The sequence below is a fragment of the Neofelis nebulosa genome, chromosome 1 (assembly GCF_028018385.1).
Source record: "Neofelis nebulosa isolate mNeoNeb1 chromosome 1, mNeoNeb1.pri, whole genome shotgun sequence".
NCBI lineage: Eukaryota > Metazoa > Chordata > Mammalia > Carnivora > Felidae > Neofelis > Neofelis nebulosa.
The window spans coordinates 104884359-104912212 of NC_080782.1; the positions used below are offsets into that span (position 1 = coordinate 104884359).

General features: G+C 42.6%; 1 long non-coding RNA gene across 2 annotated transcripts in view; it reads left to right on the forward strand.

Moving 5' to 3' along the window:
* The first annotated feature begins 15141 nt into the window (after positions 1 to 15141).
* LOC131512232 (uncharacterized) overlaps positions 15142 to 27854 on the forward strand; it is a 115959-nt gene continuing 103246 nt past the window's right edge. For both annotated transcript variants that reach the window (XR_009262043.1, XR_009262042.1), the window contains exon 1: positions 15142 to 16318. This is a non-coding gene — a long non-coding RNA (uncharacterized LOC131512232). The remainder of the gene's footprint in view (positions 16319 to 27854) is intronic.

Consider the following 27854-nt stretch of genomic DNA (forward strand, 5'->3'; position numbering starts at 1 on the left):
AGAGAATATGAGCATAGAGAGAGAAGGAGAGAGAATCCCAAGCAGGCTCTGTACCATTGCAGAGTCTGACATGGGGCTCAAACTCATGACTGTGAAATCATGACCTGAGCCGAAATCAAGAGTCGGATGCTTAACTGGCAAGCCACCCAGGAGCCCCTATACTAACTCATTTCATCTTTTTTTTTCCATTTAATCTTTATAATAACTTTATGCTATAGTTTTTAGTCATGGGTAACTAGTACTTTGAGACAGTATTAGAATTGAGTAACTGCTATAACAAACATCCTCAAATGTTAGTAGTTCGTACAATAGAAGATTTATTTCTTCTTTACATCACTGTCAATAACATGATTGGCAAGCAGATTTTCACACCATGGTTTGGGGAGGCAGCACCAGCTTGAGGGGTCTCAGAATCTTATCCTGCATCTTCTGCAACTGGCAGGCAAGCCATGAGAGGAGAGAAGGAGCATAGAGGATCTTGTGGGAGGCTTGAGGGGCCAGCTCAATAGTGTCATTTCCACCTCTGCCCACATTCCAATAGTCAGAACTGGTCACAGGGCCGCATGTAGATGAAAGAAGAGAATGGGAAATGTGGTTTTCCTGTGTTCCCAGGAGGGAAAAGAAACAGTCTGATAGATGCATAATGATAGATGTGTCACAGAGAGGTGCTATTATTATCCCCGCTTTATAGCTAAGGGGATTAAGGCATTGGAAGGTTCGATCCCCAAGATCGTGTAGCTCAGTACCCAATATCAGAGTCAATAAGTAGGATGGTGATTCACAAACAAGTAGCCTTATTTCTGAGCCCATGCTTGTAATTACAACTCTCTACTGTCTCTCAATTATCGCAGGGTCAGAAACATTATTCTCATGGCTTTGCTATTTGCTTTGATGATTTTACCCCAGATCCAGCTTAGATGATTATTTATACATTTTTATGATTAGGTAAGTGTGCTATTTACAGAGTACCAGTCACAGATTATTATAAAAATTGGTTAGACAAACAAAACAGAACTCTAAACTCTGTAGGAACATTTTACATCAACTTTTCACCCACACCTCCTACTTTCTTTCCCTATCTCAGACCCACCCACTTATTAGCCACAAGTACCACCACTACCAAGAAGAAGGAGAAAAAAGAAAGAAGGAAGGAAGGAAGGAAGGAAGGAAGGAAGGAAGGAAAGAAAGAAAGAAAGAAAGAAAGAAAGAAAGAAAGAAAGAAAGAAAGAAAGGTTCCGATAAAGCTTTCATAGTATTTGAGAAGGTCAAAGGGAGTTTAGTGAGTTAATATCTGCTGCCACCTGAAATTAACCAGACATTTGGCTCTTTTCCCAAAATGGATGGTTAAAAATATCAGACCATGAGCTCTGAATGAGTTTAGCCCAACTTTCAGCCTTGTGCTCAATAGCAGGCCACTCCATGATTTTTCTTACCCACCACTGCTATTTCTCATGTGTCCAAAAACATTTGAAACCATCTCACTGAGCCTCCTCCGCAGAGCCTTGCCCTGAAGTCTTAGAGACAACCCCAGACTGGCCTGGTCAGACCCTTGGAAAGCTTCAGAATCCTGCCTGTCAGATGTGTACATGTCAAGACTTCACCTGTTCTGGCAGGAAACCAATTTTCTTTTCTATTTCTTCCTCCTTTGGGAAATGTGCCTGTTTCTGGCATCTGTCCCCGTGTATCCTGCTTCACACACTGAGACAAAGAAGTCATTTCATTTCTCAAGCCGTCTTTCCACTTAAAAAAAAGAAAAAAAGTTCTTCTGTTCTCTCCTAACAGCCCTCTTGACTCCTTCATCTTCCTCTACTTTATGTATTTAAAACTCTTCTTGCTTCCTCGTATAATATTCTTGCTCCATTTTCTCTTGAAGTTCCCTTCTTTGTTTTTGTTTGGAGTCTTCATCTTTTTCGAAATCCCCTTTGATTATATGAAAGAACCTCTCTTAAATAATCTAAGGGGTTTTCATATGCATCACCCACCGATCTTAATGGTTTTCGTTACTGTTCTGGAACATTTTGTCATTGATCTTGAGACAAGTTTGACTATTTGTTTTTCTTTCTTCCTAATAGTGCCTATACTAACATACAGGTGGTATGGGTGAGAAAACATGACGGTATTGAAATATGGGCTTCCACTACTGATCTGTACTTTAAGATACACGATTTCCTGTTTTGTTTTTTTTTTAAGAGAACATTGGACTTTCTCTTTTTTCCAAATTCCTGCCACCTCTGTTGTTTCAAACATGATTTCCTTGGGGTGTGAAAAGAAATGAGTTCCAGGGAGTCTGGTGTAGGCAGGTCAGATGGATTCTCTTCTTCCTACAGAATCATCCTGTGATCTTGGTAAAGTGAAACTGCAGGACAAAAGCGTATTTAAAGTAAGATATTATGGGACCGGAAGCTTAGAGAATTTAACTTTACTTCTGTGACTCAGATGCCTCCCATTTTAAGAATGTCTTCTGAACGCCATGTACTTTGGTCTTGCCTTTTCATAAAAAGGAAACCAATAAAAATATAGCACTTACCATGTAGGCCTCTAACCAACTTCCAATAAATGTCTCATTAAAATCCTTTTCAAAAAAATGTTGTGGGTGAAAAAATTAATAAACTGAACCAGGAAGATGAAGTACATTTCCTAGGAACTGGTATTTTGTGAACATTCTCTACCCTCCTCCTTCTGTCTTCTGCCAAATTTTTGCCAGTTTTTCTCTTCCACCGAGCAACACTTGGGTTTGCCAGATGTGTTTCAAAGGGCATGAGAATGTTAGTGAAAGACACGAGAACGCAAGGCTTAATGAAATATGTGGTACATGCTCTTGGACATGGTATGGATTTCCTTGTCATCACCCCTCTGTCCTCCCTGAGACACAGTGTCACCGTCACTAATTCTGCGAATTGTTAAGGCAGAACCCATGGGCTCAAATCCTGGCTCTGTTGCTGATTAGTTCTGTGATTTTCAGCAAGATCAATAATCTCAATAAGCCTTAGTGTCTTCATAAGCAAAGTCCTCTTTGGGAGCTGTAAGGACACATGAAGAAAAGCAAGAGAAAACACTTAACACAGCACTTGGTATATTCTTAACAGGCAGCAAGTGGCTCTCCCATAAGCTCAATGGAGAATATTATTAAAAGATTAAACTAGTCTCTCTTCCTCCTCCCTTTAGATATTAATTCCTAACGAATCCTGTTTCCTTAAATTCCTTTGGCCTTTACAGTTGATTGCCATGGGGAAAGAGAGGGTGGGTAGACACTTAAAATATATACTTAAAATTTTTTTAAGGGTGTATTTATTTTTGAGAGAGAGGGAGACAGAGCACAGGCGGGGGATGGGCAGAGAGAGAGGGAGACAGAGAATCCGAAGCAGGCTCCAGGCTCTGAGCTGTCAGCGCAGAGCCCAATGCAGGGCTCGAACCCACGAACTGTGAGATCATGACCTGAGCTGAAGTCCGATGCTTAACTGACTGAGTCACACAGGCACTCCTGGGTAGACACTTAAACTCAGAGGTTATCATTTCCCTCTAAGTTGAAAAGCTAATGTTTTGAGTCAATAGTGTGACAATAACCTTGAAAGCCAAGCATTTAAGGGTGGGGTGGGGGAAGAGCCTTCTACTTTGTAAAGCTTCCCTTTACTTATCTAGAGTCAAGTCTGGTAAATTTGGACTCCAGAGCTTTATTTATAAGACCTAGAAAAAAAGAAGAAGAAAGATATGATGTAAGAATAAATTTCATCTGACTGAAAGGCAAAGTAAGAAAGCCCTTCATGTTCCAGTGAGAGGAGTCCAGGGAGGGAGAGGAAGGAGAGGAAAGATTCCAGAATTGAGGGATAAAACCTCACCATCAAGGTCAACATTCCAAGTGGAAGAAGGCTTGAGAAAATCTCACAGCAGGTTGATACAACCGAAACATCTCAAGACAAATGTTAGTTAGTTCAAAATCACTTCAAGGGGGAGCTCCCTGTTTTGAGCCTAGCATGGGAACAGCATGGCGCCACCTGCCATGGTTCAGAAAGCCTGGAGGTGGCCTTCTTGGTCCACATGGAACTGAAGAACCCTCATGTGTCTCAGTAGAAGAATCAGGAAGTCCTGTAGACCCCTGAGCCACAGAGGGACAGGGAATAGGAGGTTGTTTTATGGTGCCGGGTCCTCCTGTCAGGAGGCTACGGCAGAAATCACAACTTCTACTTCAAGTGATAGGTGCAAATGAGGTAAGCTGGGTCACACTAGAGACAAGAATGGGCAACAGAGACAAGATCCAAACAGTCCCATCATGTCAGGCCTAGAACATCCAAGGAACAACAAAGACTCAGTAACCTTGGAGTAGCAACATTAACTCTTCTCTGCTGCCTGTGGAGAAAAAAGCCCTCTCGATTAAGAGAAGATCTGAGAGAAGAAAAAAATAAAGAATCTATGTTGACTTTTGCATGCCTGAATATAATTCACAAATTTGTGACCTTTCTATGAAAGTAATTGAGAACTGGCCTCGTATTGAAACTGACTTTCAGTTTGTGTGTGTGTGTGTGTTGTGTTTGTTGGGAGCGGGTGGGGGCTGGGTTGGTTAGTATAGGACGTCTCACTGCTCCACAGAGATGTGAACCGAGAAACGTATCTTCTGGAAAATAAATTTTGGAGCTCCACAGAATAAAGGTGGTACTCTGCCACAGTAACGAGTTGTTTTTTTTCATATGAAAGTGGGCCACCCAAGGGCATCCACCAAAACACACATACCTATAGCCATGCCATGGCAGCCACTTAGCTCTAGGAGGAGTCCTAAACAAAATTTATGAGTCCTAATCAGATATATCTCACTACTTACTGCCTGAAGCACTCCCTGTTTGGCGTTGAAGTGATTCGACTAAAAATATACCTACCAATCAACACCTCCCTGTTGTTTCTAGCTACATGGACGCTAAGGGCAGAAAAAGTCTCCAAATATGCTTCCAAGAGCCCACAGCTCCTCAAGACACTAGTTGACACGAGTGTTGTAGAAAGCAGAATAGATGTGTAGCACAGTCAACCAATAGTGTCAACAGACTCAAGGTGTTAACATGTGAAATTAGGTTGTTATTTTGATGACAGTGATTATATCAACTGTTCCTCCTTACCGTCATGAGGTACTTTTAGATCATGGACACTAAAATTACCAACCGGTAATTTGGAGATCAAATTAACAGCAACCCATTCAAAATAAATTGGCTCGTTTTGGCTCAGTGGCATTAGGCAACAGAAGGAATGTGAAGTTCTCAAACTGGTTTGTACCACATCTTTGTAGCTCGAGCTTGATGAAGTTCTGGACAGATGGTTCTTTCAGGCATTGCTCAACTAGGAGGTCATTTCTGCTGTTGTCAGAATGGAAATCCCAAAAACACATATTTGAGAGTCCACAGACTGTCTTCATAGTATATTTCAGTAACTTCAAAAGCTTCACTGCTGGAAAATTATTTTGTCACCCAAGTCCTCCTGCTTCCTGAGGAATCACTATGTTCCTGAATATCCATCAATCTTATTCCAAGTCTCCATATTGGATACCAGAAATCCTGTCTCCTCCTCAAGTATTTCTGAGCATCTCTACATGGCTTACATTCCTGGTGGTTGCTTATTGTATCAGTTAGGAATTGGGCCCAGCTGCATGTAACCAAAATTTTACTGCTGTGGTTTAACCAAGTGGAAAGAGGGGTGTTGTTCTCACACATTAAAAGTCTGGAAGTGAGCCATCCCAAGGGCTCTGTAAGCTCTTAAGTGTTCCAGTCTCCTTCACTATTTCTTTCCTCTATCTGTGACGTAGGGTTTTTGCCTCATGGTTGTTGCCTCATGGTCACAAGACGGCTGCCTGTTTTCCATACTCAGTGTCTTTGCTCTCAGCAGAAAGAAGGAATGTCTGAGGGGCTCAAAGGATTAAAAAAAGGACTAAGAGATGACATCTGAGGCAGCAAAACAAAACTTTCCCAGAAATCTGTAGCAGACCTTTAATTATATCTAAACGGCCTGAAATGAATTTCCATGTCTTTGCTATAGTCTGGAAAAGCAAAGATTTTAGAGAGACACATTCCTACCTGAAACAAAACATGAATATGGTTGGTAAGGAAATGGGGGAGCCTGGCCTGAGCACACTCCCCCCAAGCCACCACTCCTGGCTTCTCTACACTGGCCATGTCTGGCCATTTCGTAGCTATTGGGCAGAACCCTAACACTGTGTACCAGATACACATACCTTGGTAGTGGCCTTGCATCTTTCTGAGGAAGTAGCCTCCTGAACATTTCTTCATGATCATCCAGCTTGACGCCATGTTGCTGAGACCACTTAATTTCCTTATTCTTTCAGTTAACACATACTTTTGTGGAACTTCTGTACGTCAGGGACTGTTGCAAACATAGAAGTTATGAAAGGAACCAAGATCTCAAGGCCCCTATCCTCATGGAACTTAAATCACGAGGAATACTGGCTTTCAGCTCAGAGTTGTCCCATCTCTGGGCACCTTTGTTTAGGGTTTAACCTGCACCACTGTGCGTGACAACCCTGATAATTCCCCAGGAATCCAGGTTTCTGTCTATCCATTTCTAGAAGAAGTCAGAAAAAAAAAACGGGCAACAAACATTATTTTTGCCAAAATGAGCCTGCTACCTATTCCAAGTCTCTTATATTATTAAACAGAATATGTGCCCTCTCTGTCTGAAGCACCTGCCTGTAAGTCACTCCATTTGTTCAAAGCTTGCTCAAGAAGAATGTTTTCACCTTTTTACTGCACGAGAGATTTTACTAAATGCCAATTCCAGTTTCCACCTTGATAGCAACCAAGAGTTAAAAAAAATTTTGGATCCAGTGTTGGAACATCTCATCAAACTTAAATCTAATGGAAATTCCTCAGGGAACAATTCATGGCCATTGACAGTTAGTGGCCTAATTTCCCCAGCACATTTTAATTGATAGTCTGTGTGCATGCTGAAGCTCCTTCATAAAATTCAGATTCGGTGTTTATGCGAATCTGGTCGATCTGTTGCTTTTAACTTCTTTGTTTAGGGGAAAGGGATGGTAAAATCTCAGTTCTGACAAGATCTTTTCCTCTTTCCTGGTTGACTCAGAATCCCATACATAAAGAGAGCATGACAATGCCAGAGTCCTATGTAAAGGTATTCAAAGTGGAATGGGATCCTTGAGGAGTTTGAAGATTCCGTACGTAGGTGATTAAGGCTAATGTGGTTGAGTTTATGACTTTGTAACTTTCCTAACAAACTCCTTACCAAACTGTCTCTTCTCTAGCTACTGGGTTCTGTTTTGTGGTCTCTGTTCCAACTAAGCATGGGCTTTTCCTTACCTCACCCTCACACCTTCCCTAAAGAGTTTCTCCTTGATTTTTGTCAAGCCATGTCCTTTAAACTACGTTGCTTCAAATCATACTTCTTAAACTCACCATGTCTAACCCTGCCCTACCTGTCCTCACTCTGTCCTGCCTGACTCCCTCAACACTTGTATATAGCTATGTCTAGCTATCCATCCCTGCACCGCTGTACTCATGCCTGTTCTGGTTCTACATCAAATGATCAAACTCATAAAATGGATGTCAGTGTCTTCTATACCCTCAGGAGCTCCCCACCATATACTGTGTTGAGCTATACCCTATATACTATCCTTGCCCAGAATACACCGTCTCTACATGGGGCCACTGCAGGTTTAAGATGCAAGTTTTCTCTTTAGCATGCTCAATTTTCTAGGCATTTTATATTTGAGACTGCAAGTTAGTGGGTGGGTGACTGGTTCCAGTCTTCTCTGGGCGGTGACAGAATCGTGGGGAGGTCATCTGTGTTTCCTCCATCTGCTGAGGCTTCTCTGTGCTTAAGCAGGTGCAATACCCCAGTTCAGGCTTCATGTTTCCAAGCAGCCTTTGACTAAATCGCTCCCCTTTGGGAGTCCACTGATTCTGGGTCCTCAGAGGAGTAGGTGTAAGGATAGGTACAGTTCCATGCACATGCTAATGAAGAATGCAGAACCTGAGCTTCAGTTTCCTTTCCAATAAAATGAGAGATTACATATTTATCATAAATTCGATGTAAGGATTAGGTGAGAAAATGTATAGTCAGATCCTTTGTACATTACAGGTGCTCAGCATATATTAATTCTCTCCTACATCCCTGTCACATTGTCATGTTGAGATATCCACTGTTCAGTAGCACAAAGTCTCATTCCCCTGCCAACATCCCCATCCCATTATTGTGAACCCCTCCAGGAGAAAATCACATCCTCCTTGTTTTTACATAAGGAAGAATTGGATGATAGAAAGAACATTAGGAATGATGAAACCATAATCTTGTTCATGGACTTGCTGTTCAAATGACTTTGGGCTAGTTTACTTGTCAGTAAAACAAAAGGTTTGTTCTGGAACATTGCTAAGATCCATGTGTCTAACCCAAATCCCCTAAAAAACTCAGGGATGGGTACCCAGTAGACATGATTCTCAAGACTTTTGTTTTTAATTTTATTTAAATTCCACTTAGTTAATATACAGTGTCATATTAGTTTCAGGTGTATAATACAGTGATTCAGCACTTCCATACATCACCCAGTATCATCACAAGTGCCCTCCTTAGTCCCCATTGCCTATTTAATCCCTTTCCCTACCCACCTCCCCTCTGGTAACCATCAGTTTGTTCTCTATAGGTATGAGCCTGTTTCTTGGTTTGCCTCTGTCTCTCTTTTTTCCCTTCGTTTGTTTGTCTGTTTTATTTCTTAAATTCCACATGCTCAAGACTTTTCGTAGGCAAATGGGTGAGTGTCCAATGTCTTGATGGCATGGTTGGCATGCTGGGCCTTCCTACCCAATGGTCTCATAGAAGTCTGAAAGGCTCAAGAATGTTATCATACTGAAGTTCCTCAGGGCCACAGAGGGAAAGTGTCTCTTCAGTCTCAAGCCCAATCCCAGGCCAAATTCTCTGAACCAACCAAGCAAGTCACCCAAATGCACACCCTCCCCTAAACTACGTCCACTCAACCCAGCCAAGAATGATGTAGGGGTGCCGGTGGGAATGATAGATTGAGAGATAGGAATTTCAATTCAGGTTCTGCAAACAATGGAAGCTAAGGTACACAATGGGTGAGCAAATGTTTGACACTTCTCCACCCACTGACAGTGTCATGAAGTTCAGTATTGATGTTGAGAATGGCTTTGAGATTATCAGGTAAAACATGCTATATTGATCTGATTATAAAATTGCCAATTGCCAATTCTACTATTACATTTCTCTGTAACAAGAAAGGTTTTTCCCCACCCCAGGCCTTTGTTTTTTTTATGGTCATAGAAAACCTGACAAATTTGCATTACAACCAATCAGTGTAGATGGTACCTTTGAGCCTATTTTAAGCAAAACTGGAAAGAAGGTCCTGGTTCTTGATGTGTTCATGGTACCATTCCAAGAATATTTACCATATTTTTTTCTAGTGAGCTAGTTTGGATTTTTCTTTAAGAATACTATGACAAGATCATTCTGATACAACATCATTTTTGTCTCTGAAGACCAGGGACCTGAAACTGATACAAGTTTTCATAATTAGTTGAAATTGGCCAAAGGTGCAGTTGGGGGGAGGAAGGGATTAGAAATTAGTCACCAAAGGGAAATGAATTGCCCAGCTCAAAAGATAAGTTAACTTCGATTTTAGTCCATTCCTCATTTGGAAGTCTGGACTAGGAGACAGTACGGTAAAGAGATACAACTCTTCCTAAGATGTAAGCTCTTGGCGATTTTCAATTTTCACCCATTCTGTAGTTTAGGGATTTGCAGAAGGACTTAGAACAGGTGTTATGAAGGCTGTCAACTCAAATGTACCTGGGCATAACTGATATATCCTGCTTCATCAGTTTGGAATATGAAATAACCTCCCATTTCTTTGAATGTTCAATTTATAATAATTCCAATTCTCTGTTTTCACTGAGAAGAGAAGTCTGTTCTTTCTTTCCTGGCCATTGCCCATGAGAAGCCAAGAACCTCAGTCCACACAGGTCAACACAGTCACTCATGGGAGAAGCTGCCAGCTCTTGCTTTGTCACTACTGAAAACATTAGTCCATCAGTCTAATGTAGACAAAAGGGCCAGGAGGGGTTGGCAGGGAAGAAGAGTGCTTCTCCCTGGAATGCCTTGTTCCACTCAGGCATGGGGCCCCATGCCATACCAAGCCGGGTTCCAGCAAGATGAGTGTCTGTGATCAGTCTTCTTTTCTCACATACTCAGCCATTTGCCACTGGGCATGGTCATGGTGTGATGGTGACTGAATGTGGAAGAGGCAGTATCAGGGCTGGACCACCTTGCCTCCTGGAAAATCTTGACCCTATTCTTAAGCTTAAGGCACTCAAATGTACCTGATGGGGCAGTTCCTCTTGGGTCTCACTCCAGTGACTTTTCCTGCTAACTCAGTTCAATTAAAAAGATTTCGGTATTTCAGAGATGTTCAAGTAACTTGGAATATCTGAAATAAAGATTCTGATTCCTGTTTCTTTTCAGCTCTCAAAGAATCCCATTATAAATACAGGACTGGTACATAGGACTGACACCTTTGAATGCCATTGCCAAGAGCAGCCAGGCATTCATACTTTGTCAAATCAGAGAATGCCAGGTTTCGACTCTTATGTGAGAACAAAGGGTGACCCCTAGCCTGACATCTGCCAAGCCTCCCAGATAGCTCAGTCCAGAACACAACTGTCTACGCTGAAATGACTTGATAACTAGAATGAGAAACAGCAACTTCTACATGGCCTTTTCCCAAGAATAATGATAACAACAATAATTTTAAGCTCATCATCATTGGGCCACCAGTAATAAAGATAAGTTAATGGTTTGTGAGTACTGACTGAGTACTCTGCATACATCCATGAACACTCAGTGAACAGGGAAGGGTAAGAGAGGAAGAGCCCTGAGCCCCCAAGTGTGCAGGCCCTGTGCCAGTCCTGGCATACGTATCAAGCTACACAGCTAAGGCTCGGAGAAGTTAAGGAACTGGTCCATGGTCACAGAGCCAGTACGCGGCAGAGCTGGGATTCAGAAACATGTCCTCCTAACTGTAGCGTCTGTGCTCTTAACCACTGTACCCTAGGGCCTCTCTGAGTGAGCAATCAGGCAAGCTGTTGACTAATCAAATAGGCAGAAGTGGAGGACACAGAAGGTAGGGGGTCCATCTAAAACTCTTTCTCATCCTCTCCTCACATCTCTGTTCCATGCCAGGTGTGCCTTGGTGATTAATGCTTCTGACGCTCTGGGTGCGTCCAGATGATATGCTATCTACAGCCCACAAATGGGAAATTTCAAGATGGTGTTCTTTAACAGGCTTGCCACCAAATGCTGTCAGAAAACTAAAATTGTCCAGGCTATTTTGAGACCAAACTCAAAGTTTTCTCCAGCTTCTCCCCAAGTAAATTGATGTTCACGAATCTCAGAGCTGTTCTCTGCCTCACATTTTAGTTGGAGTCATATAGCTAGAATTTGTGCTCATTCAAATTCATGTCCCTGTGTTGACCCCAAGCCTTCTAGAAAGCCCAGTGGAATTACATGGTCTCGGATGGAATCAGGGGCCTGCGTTCATCAGTTTCAAAGTAGAGAGAAGGCGAGAGTTGACTTAGAACATGAACACGGTACCAAGAATAAAATCAGAATTGCCCATTTAATGTTTACACGTTGCCTAGGCTGGGGTGAGTGTAGCTTGTTTACTTTTGAGTATAAATTACTGAGTTTTCCCACCTTGAGATAGAAACCCAACCTGTGAGACAAAATTTTCTTTCCTTCCCTCTTTTTCTAACAAGTTAGAGATGCCTTGGTGAAACGTGCATTGGTTTTCATTCCAGGTGAGAAAATAGAAGTAAGGCTGAAAATGCTAAGTAATGCATCCAAGGTGCATCTGAGACTAGACTAGACAGGACACTAATATAAATAGTCGCGAGGACGGGAAATTTCGAGCCCCTCCACCAATTGTTGGCAGTTGACGCTTGGCCCTGGGTCCTGGAGCCCTCATGGTCACTGTGCAGCCTGGGAAGTGATAGAGGATGACACACACAGAGAATCTTTTCCTGGAAATGGGTTTGGAGGAGAGCTTATTATAAACAATAAGCCCTTGTGTATGGGATTGAAAATAAACTCAGACAGTGCATAAGGTTACGGTTATGTGTTGAAAGGCTAAAATCCACCATCTGTCACCTATCTACATGCCCTGACCCAAGCATTTGCCTCTGCCTGGACTCTCATTCCAGGAAATCTGACTAAGTGATCAGGATTTCTTTACACGGAGGCAGCGATTTACGGTAGACGGCCATGGAATTGAGGCTTATTTTTAACAACAGATAATATTTTGGTTCTTTTTAAGAAAAGAGTCAATGTTGTATTAGGTGGTCACATGATTTTTTATCTGTCTGCTCATTACTGGTTACCCAAATGCTGCAGTCTAACGGGCTCTTCTGAGTCAGCTTTCATTTATTCCCCTCTGTAAGTATATATGATATTATCCAGTACAACGTGTTTGTTGGCTTCAAGCTATATGAGTGGAAAAAAAAAATCACAAGCTCTCAGGCCTTGCCCCTCCCTACAAAAAAAACATGATGATTTTCCATGCTTGCTTTTGAGTGCATACTGCAGTTATCATTAAGCAGATAATATTTTCTGGGCCAGAAACTGTATATATGGGTCAGGATGTTATCTCTTCCCGTCCCGTCCCCCATGATGTACATCTCAGCTGAAATGCTTCCTTCCTGTCTTTCTTTCTCTGGTGGCACAGCTATGGTTCTGGAGTTAACTGTGTAATTTCAAGAGGATATTTTCTGTCAACTCAAAGCACTTAGGAGGACTCAGGGAAAAAGTATTTTGGCACTTACCTAGGCAGGATGATTGTGCTGGTTGCAATAACATTTTGGAAATTAAAAGTGTCTTTAGTCTTGTGATTACATAAATTTCTGCTTGGCAAATGAGGATTGTTCTGGCTTCGTGGGCCTGGGATCTAACGTACCATCTTTTTTAACCTAAATTCTTTTTCTGTGTGAGTCTGCCTTGTTGGTGAAGGCACAACCCAGGAGGTGCCGGCTGGCTGTAATCCCGGTCCTAAAGCCATTGAACAATGCAGGGGTCCAGGGGGGCCTCAAATCTCTTTAGTCATTTTAGGAGATAAGGAGGACTGGGTGGGAACGTCACAGCTTCTCATTCATTTGGCTCATGTTCAGCTACAAGAAGGAGCTCGAGGGCACACAGGGAAAGTGCGGCTACTGTGTTTCCCTGATTCAGTCCCTGAAACAGGAATATTTCATGTATTAAAGGAGTCCCCTTGGCAGCTTAATGCTATAAAAAGTTGGAAATTTTACCCCAAGGGCAGGTTCCCCGCCCTGGGGTTACAGATGGGCTCCTGGCAGGCTGCAGGTTTATAGAGGGTGGAAAATTCACAATTGTGTAGAAAATAGCCTGTGTGAGAGATGTGCCACACAATTGTGTCCTAGGTCATCTAGCATAGTGGTTGTATCTTTCACTAGTTGTGTGGCCCCAAATGAGCTATTTAACCTCTGAGTGCTTCTGCCTCTTCATCTATAAAGTAAGGGCAATGGCAATACTACCCCCTCTCCCCATAGGGTGGTCATCTTAAATGAGTTAACACATGTGAACTAGTGTGGCTCACACAGTTAAGACTCAATACATTTTTTAGGGGTGCCTGGGTGGCTCAGTCGGTTAAGCCTCCGACTTTGGCTCAGGTCATGATCTCATGGATTGTGACTTCAAGCCCCACGTCGCGCTCTGTGCTGACAACTCAGAGCCTGGAGCCTCCTTTGGATTCTGTGTCTCCCTCACTCTCTCTGCCCCTCCCCCGCTCACCCTCTGTCTCTCTCTCTCTCTCTCTCTCTCTTAAAAAAATAAAATAAACGTTAAAAAAGTACTCAATAAACTTTAACTATTATTTGACATATCTGTGGCTGCTGTCATGATAAATGAAAAATACATTCTTTTAAATGTGATTTCATTGCTATTCTTTGTTGATACATACAGGTTCAGTGGACGGAAACCAAATGGAGACTTATCATCATAAGTGGATTCTTTTCTCTTTAAAAACATTTTTTTAATGTTTATTTATTTTTGAGAGAGAGACAGAGCACAAGTGGGAGAGGGGTGGAGAGAGGGAGACACAGAATCTGAAGCAGGCTCCAGGCTCTGAGCTCTCAACCTAGAGCCCATTGTGGGGCTCAAACTCCCAAACCATGAGATCAAGACCTGAACCCAAGTCAGATGCTTAACCACCTGAGCCACCCAGGCACCCCTATCATCATAAGGGGATTCTTATTGTCAGAAAGAGATGGAAGGAATAAAGAGGTGGGGCTGAGTTATCCCCAAATAGGGGAGAAAATACAAATGGTAGGCAGGGCCAGTGCTTCTCAGTAGGCACAGGAGACGGAGAGGCTAGGACCCATGATATTTTTAGGAAGTCATAAAAATGTTTTAAATTCTTTTAAAATTAGAAGTAATGTTTCTAATGAAATATTAACGCATTTATCTTTGTGCAGTATGTACAAATTAAAAATATAATTTTTGGTATTTTTCTGTAGCAAGTTGGCCAATGAAGGCACATGTATTAGAGCCCGCGGAAGTCATACTGCGGCCTGGGTGCAAATGCTTCTGTTACATTTGTTTGTGTGCTTTGCTGCATTCCTAGTGAATGGGGAGGTCTTGGAGCAGAGCCTCCATCTGAGGTGTCATCATATACACAAAGCCTATCACGGTGCCTGGCACGTAATAGGCAACCAATGCCGAACCAATGGTTAGCATTTTCGGGTTACAAGCAACGAACTTGGTGCCCTGGAAAGAAGGGCATTGGTCAGTCTCTAAGCAAGTCAATCTCAGTGCAGCCTAGAAGTACATTTGGAAGTGGCATTCTAGGGGCGCCTGGGTGGCTCAGTCGGTTGAGTGTCCGACTTCAGCTCGGGTCATGATCTCACAGTTTGTGGGTTCAAGCCCCGCGTCAGGCTCTGTGCTGATGGCTCGGAGCCTGGAGCCTCCTTTAGATTCTGTGTCTCCCTCTCTGCTCCTCCCCTGCTCATGCTCTGTCTCTCAAAAATGAATAAACACTAAAAAAAAATTAAAAAAAAAATTAAAAAGAAAGTGGCATTCTATTTGTGGATCAAAGCCTAAAAGGACAGAAAAGTCACCGATCAAGTCAAAAGAGAGACATATACTCCATTTTCTCTGGATTTGACTTGCGGGGGGGTCTTTACATGAAAGACTGCACGTTGAGCTGCAAATGGGCCCAGCTTCTGGAAAGGGGGCCCTCACACGTAGGCCCTAGAGAAGTGGGGTTGTTAGCAGCAGAAGGGGAAAAGCAACTCTGGAGATTTGATCACAAACAAGTAACACCCTCTTTTCCTTCCTTCAGGCTCTTCCGGTCCCTCTGCTGCCTGAGGCCAGGGAAGCAAGAGGTACCTAACAGGACAGCCACACCTTGGGAAGCCGAGAATTTGGTGACTAAGAACCAGATACAGTGAGACCAGTGGAATTGCCAGAGTTGTGCCCAGAGAGCTCACTGTGAACTGGATCCGCTTCATGGAATACTGGGGAGGTAGGTTGGGGGCAGAACTGGGGGGAAGCATGAAGAAAATCGAGGTACGTAACTGTGGTCTAGAGGAAGAAGGGAAATACTGTCACTTTGGATTCTTTAGTGAATCAAAAATCTCCTTTTGCTTCATTTCTTGTATTCAAAAATGTTTCAAATATACTGTGAACTATTCACCTTAGGAAATATCAGAAATTAAAAAAAGTAACACGGATGATTCTTAGCAATAAAATATTCAGCAGTTTTTCGTATGGGAAATTTTAAACATATAGAAACAGAAAGAATACTGTGATTTCCTCCAGGTACCTACTACTTAGCTTTCTTCTTAGTCAATCTTGCTTCCTCTGTATGTCTTAGCCCCTTTCCCCTCCCTTATTATTTTGAAGAAAAGCTCAGACATCATAGAATACCATTTTTATAATGTTAAAAATAACTAAAATTTTAAAAAAGCCTTTTCATGAATATATAGATGCAGTAAGACCATATAAAAAGAAATTCAAGGCAAGGAAAAGCACGGCACATGGGGTGGTGGTTACTGCATGCGGGCGGGGCTGGGTTACAAGTAGATTAGTATCTGCGATTTTGTTTTCATCAGCCAGTTCTGGGTACTTACTTGTTACCTTGTCAAAAATATAAGGAGACGGCGCAAAGACCAATATGAGAAGGTACATGAACCCAGGATTCACATTCATCCACTGCTGTGCACAGAAGCCCCGTTGGTCCCCTTTTCTGCCTGAGCCAATGGAGTCATCGTCGTCTTCCTTTTCAGAGGTAACTAGACTGTGTGGCAGGAGAGGACTTTGAATCCAGCTTATTTGAAGTCCTGGGTTACATGGGTGGAAATCTGTGTCCATAAGCACGTCCGTGTCCTGTTTCACTTTTACCCACGTCACTTGGCCTTATTCCTGCCTGAATTCTGGGGCCCCCATCACAGCTTGCTAATGATGGCTTTCTACCCAGGAGAGGAGCATCCCTTGAGGCCAAATGTGCCATCGGGGTTTCAATGAGATGCCCATGAGGCGAAGTTTATTTCTGGCAGGCAGGAGAGGTTCCAGAGCAAGGGGGAAGACGGAGTAAGAAAGAAGTAAGCAGGGAGGAGGTAAAACAGAAAGAAAAAGAAAGAGTTGGGGAAGGGTTTGTTCAGAGCTACATATAGTATGTATTTTCTCAGTCCAAGATGTACTTAAATTGATGACTTAGAAAAACAGTTCCACTATCGGCTTAGGTCCTTGCTTGAGTTTTGGACTTTAATACAACTGTGATAGATGGCATTGCTTGAGTTAATTAACTTCCATATATTGAGCAGAGGGGTGGCGGCAGAGTGGAGTCCACTGACACATCTTTCAGTCCTGACTCTGACCTCCTGAGGGGGTCATAGAAGCTCTCTAGGCCTCAGTTTCCATATCTGTAAGAACAAGGAGGTTGGGCTAGAAGATGTCCAGGGTCCACTTCAGATGTAACATTTTAAATGTTTTTTGGTTTTTTTTTAATGTTTATTTATTTTTTAGAGAGAGAGAGAGAGAGAGAGAGCAAGCAGGGGAGGGGCAGAGAGAGAAGGAGACACAGAATCCGAAGCAGGCTCCAGGCTCTGAGCTGTCAGCACAGAGCCCGATGCAGGGCTTGAACCCACGAGCTGTGAGATCATGACCTGAGCCGAAGTCAGATGCTTAACCGCTTAACTGACTGAGCCACCCACGTGCCCCCAGATGTAACATTTTATGATAAAAGAAACCTTTCTCTTTCATTTTGTATGGTTAAGTGACTTGACAGACCATACATTGCTCAGAAATGAATATTTCACAGGGATTTAAAAGAATAGTAAATTCAGTCTCCGACTCCCCAGATTAATGTTAAATTTCTACACGTGCAATTGCGTAGGTCTGGAGTTCTCATGTTTTTCCACATCCCTCATGACCTGCACACCTTAAGAGAAAATGAAGGTTGCAAAATCTCCACAAAACCTCACAGTAAATGGAGCAAAACTTTTCTTGACTGAGGAAGGGTTCCCTGAATGGAAATAGCCACTAAGTCAGCCTCAGATTCTAGATTCTGTATTTGGTAACAAAGTCACAAGTAGAAAATGGCTCTCTGATTTGGAGAACCACGGGATACAGAGCACTGGCCCTGAGATACACGCACGAGCACGCATGCCTGCGTGCATGCACGCACACACACATAATTGCAGGAAGCCTCTGTTTGTAGTTTGTGCATTCTGACTTGGGGCCCAGAATCATGGCTTTTCTACTTAGAGGGGAACAAGTGACGAGGCCTTAGTGCTGATGCCAAGTGCCTTGGTACCCAAGGGAGATGCTGAGACAGGAGTACAGACTCTACCGTCTGTGCTCCTGGGGTGCTCATGGCATTAAGAGGGCGGGACTGGAATCAGGGTTAACATATCACAGGAAGTAAATAAAAAGCCTGGAATCAAACCCAAATATAAATTGTACTTAAAATATGAAGATGATCAAATCAGTGGGGGGAAACATGATTTAATAAATAATGCTGGGATAACTTTGCTTATATGAAACGCTTCCAGTTGAAACCTTAGCTCACATTATACACTTAAGTACATCCCAAGTGGATTGAAAATTGAAATATAAAAGTGAAACTGCCATCGAGGTAGGAAAAAAATGTATGATTTTAGATTGAGAAGCCTTTTCCAAGGCAGAAACTATGAAGAAATTAGTGCATAAATTTGACAACATAGAGATCTTTTGTTTCTGTATATACTAAAACAAACAAACAAACAAACAAAAACATTAAAGGCATAGGACAAACTGGAAAACATATTTGCAAAATATGTTCTAGATAAAGAATCAACACTTCCCTTACAGCAAGAGTTGTTTTTGTCAATTCAGAAAAGATAAACCCCCACAAGCAAAAATTGACATGGACAATAGGAAAGAAAGAACTACAAAAGAGCCCACTTTTAAAAATGAATAGATAGGGGCGCCTGGGTGGCTTGGTCGGTTGAGCGTCCGACTTCGGCTCAGGTCATGATCTCACGGTCCGTGAGTTTGAGCCCCGCGTCGGCCTCTGTGCTGACCGCTCAGAGCCTGGAGCCTGTTTCAGATTCTGTGTCTCCCTCTCTCTCTGCTCCTCCCCTGTTCATGCTCTGTCTCTCTCTGTCTCAAAAATGAATAAACGTTAAAAAAAAATTTTTTTTTTAAAATAAAAAAAAATAAAACAACAAGATACCATTTTGTCCATAAAGTCAAAGAGTTAAAAGACTCATAGTACCCTTGGTAACAGTGTGGTGAAATTAGCAATCTAAGATTAGATTTACTCCTGGCTCTGACTTCAGTATAAAATCTTAGGATAGACATTTAAGCTTCCCGAGCTTCACTTTTCTCATCTATAAAATGGAGTACATAATAGTCTCACAGGGTTAGGGTGAAGATCAGATGACATAATGAATTTTAAAAGAACTTGGTAAATTCAATAGTATAATACACAGGTACACATAAGTATAATTATTGGGTGCTAGAAGCCAAGTGGATCTGTGCTGTGCCTCAAAGAACAAAAGGGGTATCAGGAGGTAGGTAGATTTGCTTCTTGATGCTATCTCTAAGATACTTTGCTACTCGAATAAGCTCCTTGCAAGAGCTGTGTGCCGTTACAGATTCAGTAAACTACAATTTAGAGATGGTGCTAACAAACACCAAGATACCTGGATGTTGCTATAGGAGCAACAGGAACCTAGAAGACCCTAAAAATGGTATTGGCAGGAGTGGATGCCCGAAACCACCATTCATTGGCAGCAACCATGACAAGAGGTGGTGATGGAAGATACTTCCAGTGACAGAAACTTCCCCAGGGGAGCGTGCGCTGAGAGTCCCTGCAATGGGACTGTGTCCAAGGAGAGGAATCAATAGCTCAGGGCAAGTTCAGTGAGCCTGGCAGGAATTACCCTCAGAGCTGCCATTGAGAGTCACAGGTCAGGGATGGTGCTGGGGAGATCCTGTGGAGGTGTGGTGGTTAAAATGTGTAGGTTTTAGAACCAGACTTCCTGGGTTCAAATCCTGACTCCACTAATGGTGTGACCGTGTGGAAAGTCTCTGTAAAGTAGTTTTCTCATTTGTTAGGTGTAGATAATAATTGCATATAACTCACATGGTTACTGTGATAATTATATGAGTTAGCACACATAAAGCATTTAGAGATTCCTGAAACATAATAAATGCCTAATCATGTTAAATATTATTATTGTGGTCGTTATTGGTAATACTTACTACCACAATCTTCTTTAAAAAGAGAATAACACATTCTCGCTAGGAAACCTGGCATTATGGGAGGCTTAAATGCATCTCCATGTAAGTTCTAGAGCCCCTCTAATTTCTCCTCCCCCCCCCAATTAAAAGTCTAAAAAAGAGCTCCAATCAAAACAGTAGGTTATTCCCCTTGCTACATAAGGCAGTCTTCATTCATCATTTGGCTCTGCCTCCTTTCTTCCATGCAAAGGAAGGAAGTACACACTAAGGTAACACAGCATTCACGAAGATGGGGCTCCTTCTCACCCCCATCAGAGACCCTCCTGAATTCACAGCCTCAAATTCATACTCCAAATAAATGCCCCCAGTGGAAAGGCCATTACTGTGCTCTGGCAAGAGAGAGGCCAAGTATAACTTCTGTCTTTTTGTATTCAACAGTAAGTTCAAAATCTCAACCATGAAAATTTTGTAAAGAGTTTCCCATGATATTTTTGGAATTTCCAATGTGGAGGTGTTTGATTAAAAACTGAATGAGAGCAGGTCGGACTCCACTCCCAAGTTACTCTGCCCTTCCCTTCTGGGTCCATGTGTGCTTTGTGCCCCGGGGTTAGTGGTGCTGTAAGCAAAACATTTTCCCTATGTAATTTGGAAAATAAAACGATTTGAAAAACTAATTTTTAAATACGGCATTTGGGGGACTACATTCAGGGATACTTGATCCCCACTGCCCCAAGACTGGTTTCGTTTACCAGTCATCACTGCTATTCAGAAGAACACTCACTAGAATATGTCTCATTTATGGCATGTAATTGGAATGATAATTAATTAGTCGTATCGTAAGAAAGAGAGTATGTTTGTTTTGACTAATAGTTCTTGTGAAAGGAATAGAGATTTAAGACATGCTTTGGGTCACGCTTCTGCCATCAGATACATAAGGTACCATTATCCCTATAAATAAAATGATCAGGTTTCAAGACGTTAAGTGTTTTGCTGGAGATCACTCACCCAGATCATTGTTAATGGGAGAGAACAAAGGAGAAAGAAAGAAAAGAACCATTTGCCTTATATGTCATCCATGGTATCTTTTCCTCCAGAGAGAACAGGGGCCACAGCCATCAATGGTTATAGAATATACACCAAATACTCCCAACTATATAAACTGTAAAAGAAGCAGCCAGAGAGAAGGAGACTAGAAAAGAAAGAAAGTTCCTGAATACTCAAAATGGACAAAACAAATCAAATCCTAGATGTTGAACAGGCATGCCCCCAGAAGATGGCCCCTCTACCCATGTTGTCAGAGATGAGTTGAAAGAAAAGAGCAATGCGAGGTGATAATACCTTCTGGCTTTGTTGAGGAGCAGCTTCACTTTCCTGTCCTATTTAATTATAGCTACTTGGAGCAAACGGAACTCTGTTACTTCCTGGGTTTCTTGGGGGATGCTGAAAACAAGTTCTTCTTTGCCCTGTGTAGTGGGAAGAACATCATTTGGAGTAATATATGATCCTGACTTGGCCAACTACCTGTGAAAACATATTTGTTCATCTATAAAATGGGAATGACAATGATAGGAGTGATTTGGGAGGGCTGTTGCAAAAACTAAACGGGATAGTATTTGTGAGGTAGTCAGCGTTGTTTCCAGCACATGTTTCTTTCCTCACAAAGGTGAATTCCCTATTCTTTTGTGGGAAGTAGAAATAGGGGCAAAAACTATCTGGCACCTTATTCTGTCAGCCTTTTTCTCTTTCCCTCTTCTCTGCCTTGAACTTGACACAGAGGGCTCAGGCTTAGTACTTTCCACTCCTCTTTTATTTTTTCCCCCTTTATCTCCTGAATTGTGAAATATCAGAACAACCAACAAATTTTTAACGCACCAGCCTTTTGAGCCTGTGCAAACCTATGTTCAGATAAGATGGTTTCGCCCCACCGCTGGTTTTCATAGCCTCAGTGTCATATATTGGTAAGTAGTGGAACACAATTGCTGTAGATTTAATCAGTATATCGTATCAAAATGTATTAGCAAGCCAAGAGTTCAAGTTCCAGTTTTAATGTGACTAAGTCCGAGGTAAAGACAACAGAGTAGCTTACTTATAACACATTCTAGAGCAGGACTAAAATTGGAACGTCCCATGTAATGTCAACACCTCTGAGGTGCTAGGACTGGGGAGTAGCCTCTTGATATTTACACAGTATACCGTATGTCAGGAGGCACATCTCCCTCTCTAGTATAACCTCAGCCATCTGATCCTGGTTATTTTAAGTGAAGAAGGTCAGCAGATCGGCCAACTTTGAGGGGAGGCATATAAGAAAACTGCATTTGTATCTGAAGGCAGGGAGGAATGGGACTAGATTAGTTGGAAGCCCACCAACCACAGAGGAAGGGCAGATATGCCAATCCTATAAAACTTTGGTTGGAGCACAGAGCTCAGAAGTAGGAGCCATTTCAATGTCAGAGGAGGAAGAAAACCCGGAATTACCCATAGAGGGAAAACTTGTTAGAACACGGTATTTGTATTAGTTGGGTTTCTTAGTTGGAAACCATAAGCTTTGATTAACTTCCAAAAAATTCTTGGGGCACGTGGGTGGCTCAGTCAGTTGAGCACCTGACTTTGGCTCAGGTCATGATCTTAAGGTTCGTGAATTTAAGCCCGCGTTGGGCTCTGCATTGTCAGCACAGAGCCCACTTCACATCCTCTGTCCCCATATTTCTCTCCCCCATTCTCTCTCTCTCAAAAATAAACATAACAAGATAATTTCTTGAAGAGATATTTAATTGCTTCAGACAAGCCTTTAAAATGGAGAACCAGAAATCTGAGGAGAGTAGAGCTATACCCAAAACTGTGCTACAGGAATTTTCTGGTGAGAATGGTATATTCATTTTCTAAGGCTGGCATAACCGAGTACCACAGACCGAGTAGCTTAAACAACAGAATTTTATTGTTTCACAGTTTTGGAGGCTAGAAGGCCCTCAGAGTGTTGGACCCTTCCAAGGGCTGTGAGGGAAGGGTCTGTTCTAGGCCCCTTTCTTTGGCTTATAGATGGCCACCTTCATATTCACATGGCAGTCCCTCTGTATGTCTCTTCATATTGTCTTACCTTCTATGCATGTCTCTGTGCTCAAATTTCTCCTTTTTATAAGGACAACAGTCACGTTGGACTAGTGCCCACCCTAATGACTTCACTGTAACTTGATTACCTCTGTAAAGATCCTATCTCTAAACAAGGCCACATTCTGAGGTATTTGGGGTTAAGTTTTCAACATAAAAATTTGTAGGAATTGGGGCACCTGGATGGCTCAGTCGGTTGAGCGTCCAACTTCAGCTCAGGTCATGATCTCACAGTCCGTGCCCCACATCAGGAGTCGAGCCCCACGTCAGGCTCTGTGCTGACAGCTCAGAGCCTGGAGCCTGCTTCAGATTCTGTGTCTCCCTCTCTCTCTGCTCCTCCCCTGATCATGCTCTTTCTCTCTCTGTCTCAAAAATAAATAAAAACATTAAACACTGAAAAAAAAAATTTGTAGGAACACAATTCAACTCATAACAGAGAGCTCTACTGGATGTGAGTTATAGGATACTGTTTCCCAGTGGTGATATTACTTACCCCTGCTACCTTGGTAAATGAGGGAACAATGGGCCACTGCCCCAAGCAGGAGCCTCTGATTGGCTGGGCTTGGTCACACGCACATACCACCCCTGCCAGTGAGCAGAAGGAAAGCTAGAATATGGCCTTTTCAGTTTCTAAAAGGGATGCCTTCTACCGAGACTTGTGCTGTAAGGATGTCCCAAATGGAGGAAGGAGGTTCAGTGGCTGAGTACTTAAAAAACCTGACAAGTAGCTACATCAGTGCTTTTGAAACCAACTAGTGTCTTCAAGTAGGCATATTAGTCTTTGGAAAGAGGCTCTGAATAACATTTAAATAGAGGGTCTAGAACCAAGCCAGGTGAAAAAAGAACTCTAACAACTGATGGCAAAACATGTAAATTAGAGCCCAAGTCTATTTCTCGTTCACACCAAGAGAGGCAGGGTAATGTGGAAACTTTCTGCTCAAAATGATTAATTTCCCTTTTCACAATTCCTGATGGAAGAGGCAAGCCCCCAGGTCCACACATCCCCTGTCCTCACTGACTTCACCACCACCACGCTCTGTGTTGAGATATGCAAGTGCTGAGACGTGGAGTGCACACATTTCTTGGGATTGGAAGAGAAGCAAAACTGGACAAATGCTGTCAGGGCCATTGGTCAGAGTCATTGCTGGGTGATAGACATCTGTGTCAGGATGGTCGGGGCAGTCCCTGTGTTGTCCTGTGGGAGTATAGAAGCATTGAAAAGAATGAGAGCCTAAGAGTGAATAGCCACTGCCATGGCCAAGTTCTTGCCATCCCTGTTCTCATTACCATGCCTTCTGCAGGGCTCTTTTATCCACTTGTGCTTTCTTGTTTATTGAGGACCTATGGGCCAGACACTGTGCTAAGGGCTGAGATGCAATGAAAATACTAGGTGCCTGCTCTAGGGAGATCCCAGCATGGAGGGTGAGACTGACATGCTTTAAAAAGCTACAAAGCAATATTTTTAAAGCACATATCAGTATGTGGAATTATGTATCCTTTCCTGCATTTACTTATTCCCTCTGTCCCCTACCACTGCAGTGCAGTGGACTTCGTCACTTTTACTGCTGTGTGTGTCGCACCACAGCACATATGAGTCTGGAGAATGTTAGGGATTCAGTAAATATTCATGAATAATATTTATGATGGAAGCATATTAAAGAGTGCTGAGAGAAATCAGGAGAGGCTTCCCAGAGGAGGAGGCTATATGTCATCATGACTCATTCTCATGGTGGTGAGTTGATTGCATTAACAATGGGTTTTTATAATTCTCTATATTCATGCTCTTTGGCAGTGGTCTTGGCCATGTGACTTGTTTGGACAATGGGATACCAGCAAACTTTATGCCAGCCAAGACTTGAAATGTGGTTTCTGATTCCTCTCTTGGAGCTCTGCCACCACCAAAAACACAAGGCTAAATTAGCCTGGGAGACAAGATACCATAGGAAACAGAGATGAGTTACCTCAACCCAAGGCCATCATAGGCCAGCGAGGCCCAGCTGAATGGACAGCTGGTTGCAAATATATGCACAAGCCGTTACTAGATCAGCAAAGCTACCCAGCTGTACCCAAAGGAGAATGAGAAATAATCAATGCCTTTTTTAAGCCAGTGGGCCTTGAGGTGGTTTGTTACACAGCATGATTGTGGCAGTAGATAACTGATACACTTAGCATCTCCCTCAACAACAATCTGTGAAATAGTGATTTTTATTGCCACTTCAAATAGAAGAAAACTGAGACTGAGAAATAAATAAGAGGAACATAGAATTTCTCGATGAGTCTTTGGACTTCAAATCAAGTACTCCTTTCTTTACACCATAATTGCCTTTATGTATAGCTATGTGTCTCTGATGTATCATGGCAGCCTATGGGTATTTATGTAATGGAAGAGAGGAAGAGAGAGAAGGAAGGAGAAAGGGAGGGAAAGACAGGAGGAGGAATGGAGAGAAAGAAAGAAGGAGGAAGGGAGGAATAAGTTTGGCCCCCAAGGCAATGTTTGCACCAGTAATTAAGCCATACAAGGGTTGCATGGGGAATTCTGAATAATGTTTAACATAAACCAAAGTCAACTTAAAAAAAGTGGGTTAAAGAGAACTTTTTAAGGGTGAAAAGGAAAAGAAGGGTAGACAAGAAAAGACAGGGAAAAGGAAGTAGATGTTTCTGTGGAACAGAGGAAATCATTCATTCCGTTTTTGGCTGAATGGTCAGGGAAGGAGTCTTTGAGGAGGCGGCAGTCTGCGATTTGAATAACAAGAAAGAACCAGCCATTTGAAGATCAGGAAGAACAACATTCCAAGGCAAGAGAACAGCTGTGGCAAAGGACCTAAGGCTAAAACAAGCTTGGCAAGTTCAAGGACTCACAGGAAGGCTAGGGTAGCTTGAGTGAAGTGGGAGTGGGGGGTGGGGCAGATCTTATTCTAGGTGATATATAACATATGGTTTGAAAAAGAGGGCTTTAGAGAATAGATTGTGGGAGAATAGATTATAAGCAGGCAAACATGGAGACAAGTAAGCATTGCTGCAGTTGTCCCTGTGAGAGATGATGGTCGCTGGACTTCGGCTATGATGGTAAAGACCACGAAGGGTGGATTTGTCGTGGCAACCAGACCTGCCAGTGGAATGAATATCAGGGAAAGGCAGGGAGCAAGAATGGATCCCAAGTTTTTGGCTTGAACAACTGGGTGAGTAGTGGTGCCATTTACTGAAACAGAGACCATCATAGGAAACACAGGGTTTTGTTTTTTGTTTTCCCCAGAGTAGGAGATTCATAGGGAAAAGAGAACAAAGAGAGAATAGGAATAAAGGGTTAAACATACAGTGGCTGCATCAGGAAGAGACTCAGTAACCCCAACAGTATCACTGGGACGCATCAGTACTCCAGCTGCGTGCCCTGATCTAATGTTTTAGTCTGTCCGAATGATCCAGGAAGGTTAGATGGTTATGGTGTGAAAACAAACAATTGAAAAATTAAAATAGAACCACAGCATTGCTGAAGAACAGCTTTTTAGTAAATAGCAACAGCTGTGGGCAGAGTATGCGAAGTTTGTTTTTCCTCCCCAAACCCAAGCACAGTGCACTTGTGAGCCCAGCACTATTCAGTGGTGAGTTCTTGGGTAACCACCTCTTGTTCCACATAGCCTCTCTCTGTCACAGTGGAAAAAAGGAGACATGTCAGTTTGTTTTCTAATATGACTCGCACTTTTATAGCACTTCATCCGGTTGTTGACAACAGCGCAGCGAGGTGAGCAGAAAAGATAACATTATGCCCAATTTTTAAATCAGGAATCTTAAGAAGAGGCAAAGCCACAGGGTGAATAAGTGGTGGAGCTGACACCTGCCAACGCCCGGGTCAGTGTGCCTCAGGTGGAGAGACTTTCTCTCTTTCCCAAGCCTCACTCTGTATTGTTGATGGCCAGCTCTCTTGGTTTTCCAAAGCTGTTGTTCTGCTTTTGGGTCCTCCTTTGTCAGCCTCCTGTTTTCAGTGCTCTCTTCTCCCCTGCCTCCCTACTCAACATGGATTCCATGGTACACACTTTCAGTCATTCTCCTGTATACTCAGTAAAAGCCTATGAGAACACGTCCTATAGTAGCATGAGCTCAGTAGACATCCTCCATGCATCATCCTCCATTGTCATTTCACTAACCTAGGCATAGCAGGGCTCTCCTTTGTGTGCAACTGAATTTTTGGACCCTGTAATGTTATGGTAGGATTTTGCTGTACCATCAACTCCTTTTTACTGTGCTCTTCAATCACATTGCTGACCGGCTGTCCATCTCCTCAGGTTCAGCACTCAGACTATGGGGAACTGCTGTAGGAAATCACCAACTGGTCAGATTAATGCCAAAGTCAGCTTTTGCTGGGCCACTGGTCAGATCTTGCTTGATCTCCAGTGTGTTTTTCTGTACCCTGTTTCAAGTTTACTCCTTTCAAACCTCAGATCCCTTCCTCCCTAGAAGGAGGTGACTTCTTACTTCATAGAGACAACAGAAGCCATCAGATGGCCACAACTTTGTCTTCTGGCCATGAGATCTATATGTGTTCTTGAATTATGTGCTCCTTCTCTATTCTAAGATCTTTCCATGCACTGTGCTCTGGATGCCATTTTCTTGTCTGTTAGTGTGTTTATTTCCAATGTTCCTCCTCAAAACGTTGATGTCTGTCAAAAAAAAAAAAAAAGGACAAAACAGAGAACCTTCCTTAGACACCCCCATCTCATATGCTGTCCATTATTTTGTCAGTCTCCACCTATTCATAGTAAACTTGTCCTTTTTACCATCTTTTTATTTATTTTTTTTTTATTTTTATTTTTATTTTTTTAAATTTTTTTTTCAACGCTTTTTTATTTATTTTTGGGACAGAGAGAGACAGAGCATGAATGGGGGAGGGGCAGAGAGAGAGGGAGACACAGAATCGGAAACAGGCTCCAGGCTCCGAGCCATCAGCCCAGAGCCTGACGTGGGGCTCGAACTCACGGACCGCGAGATCGTGACCT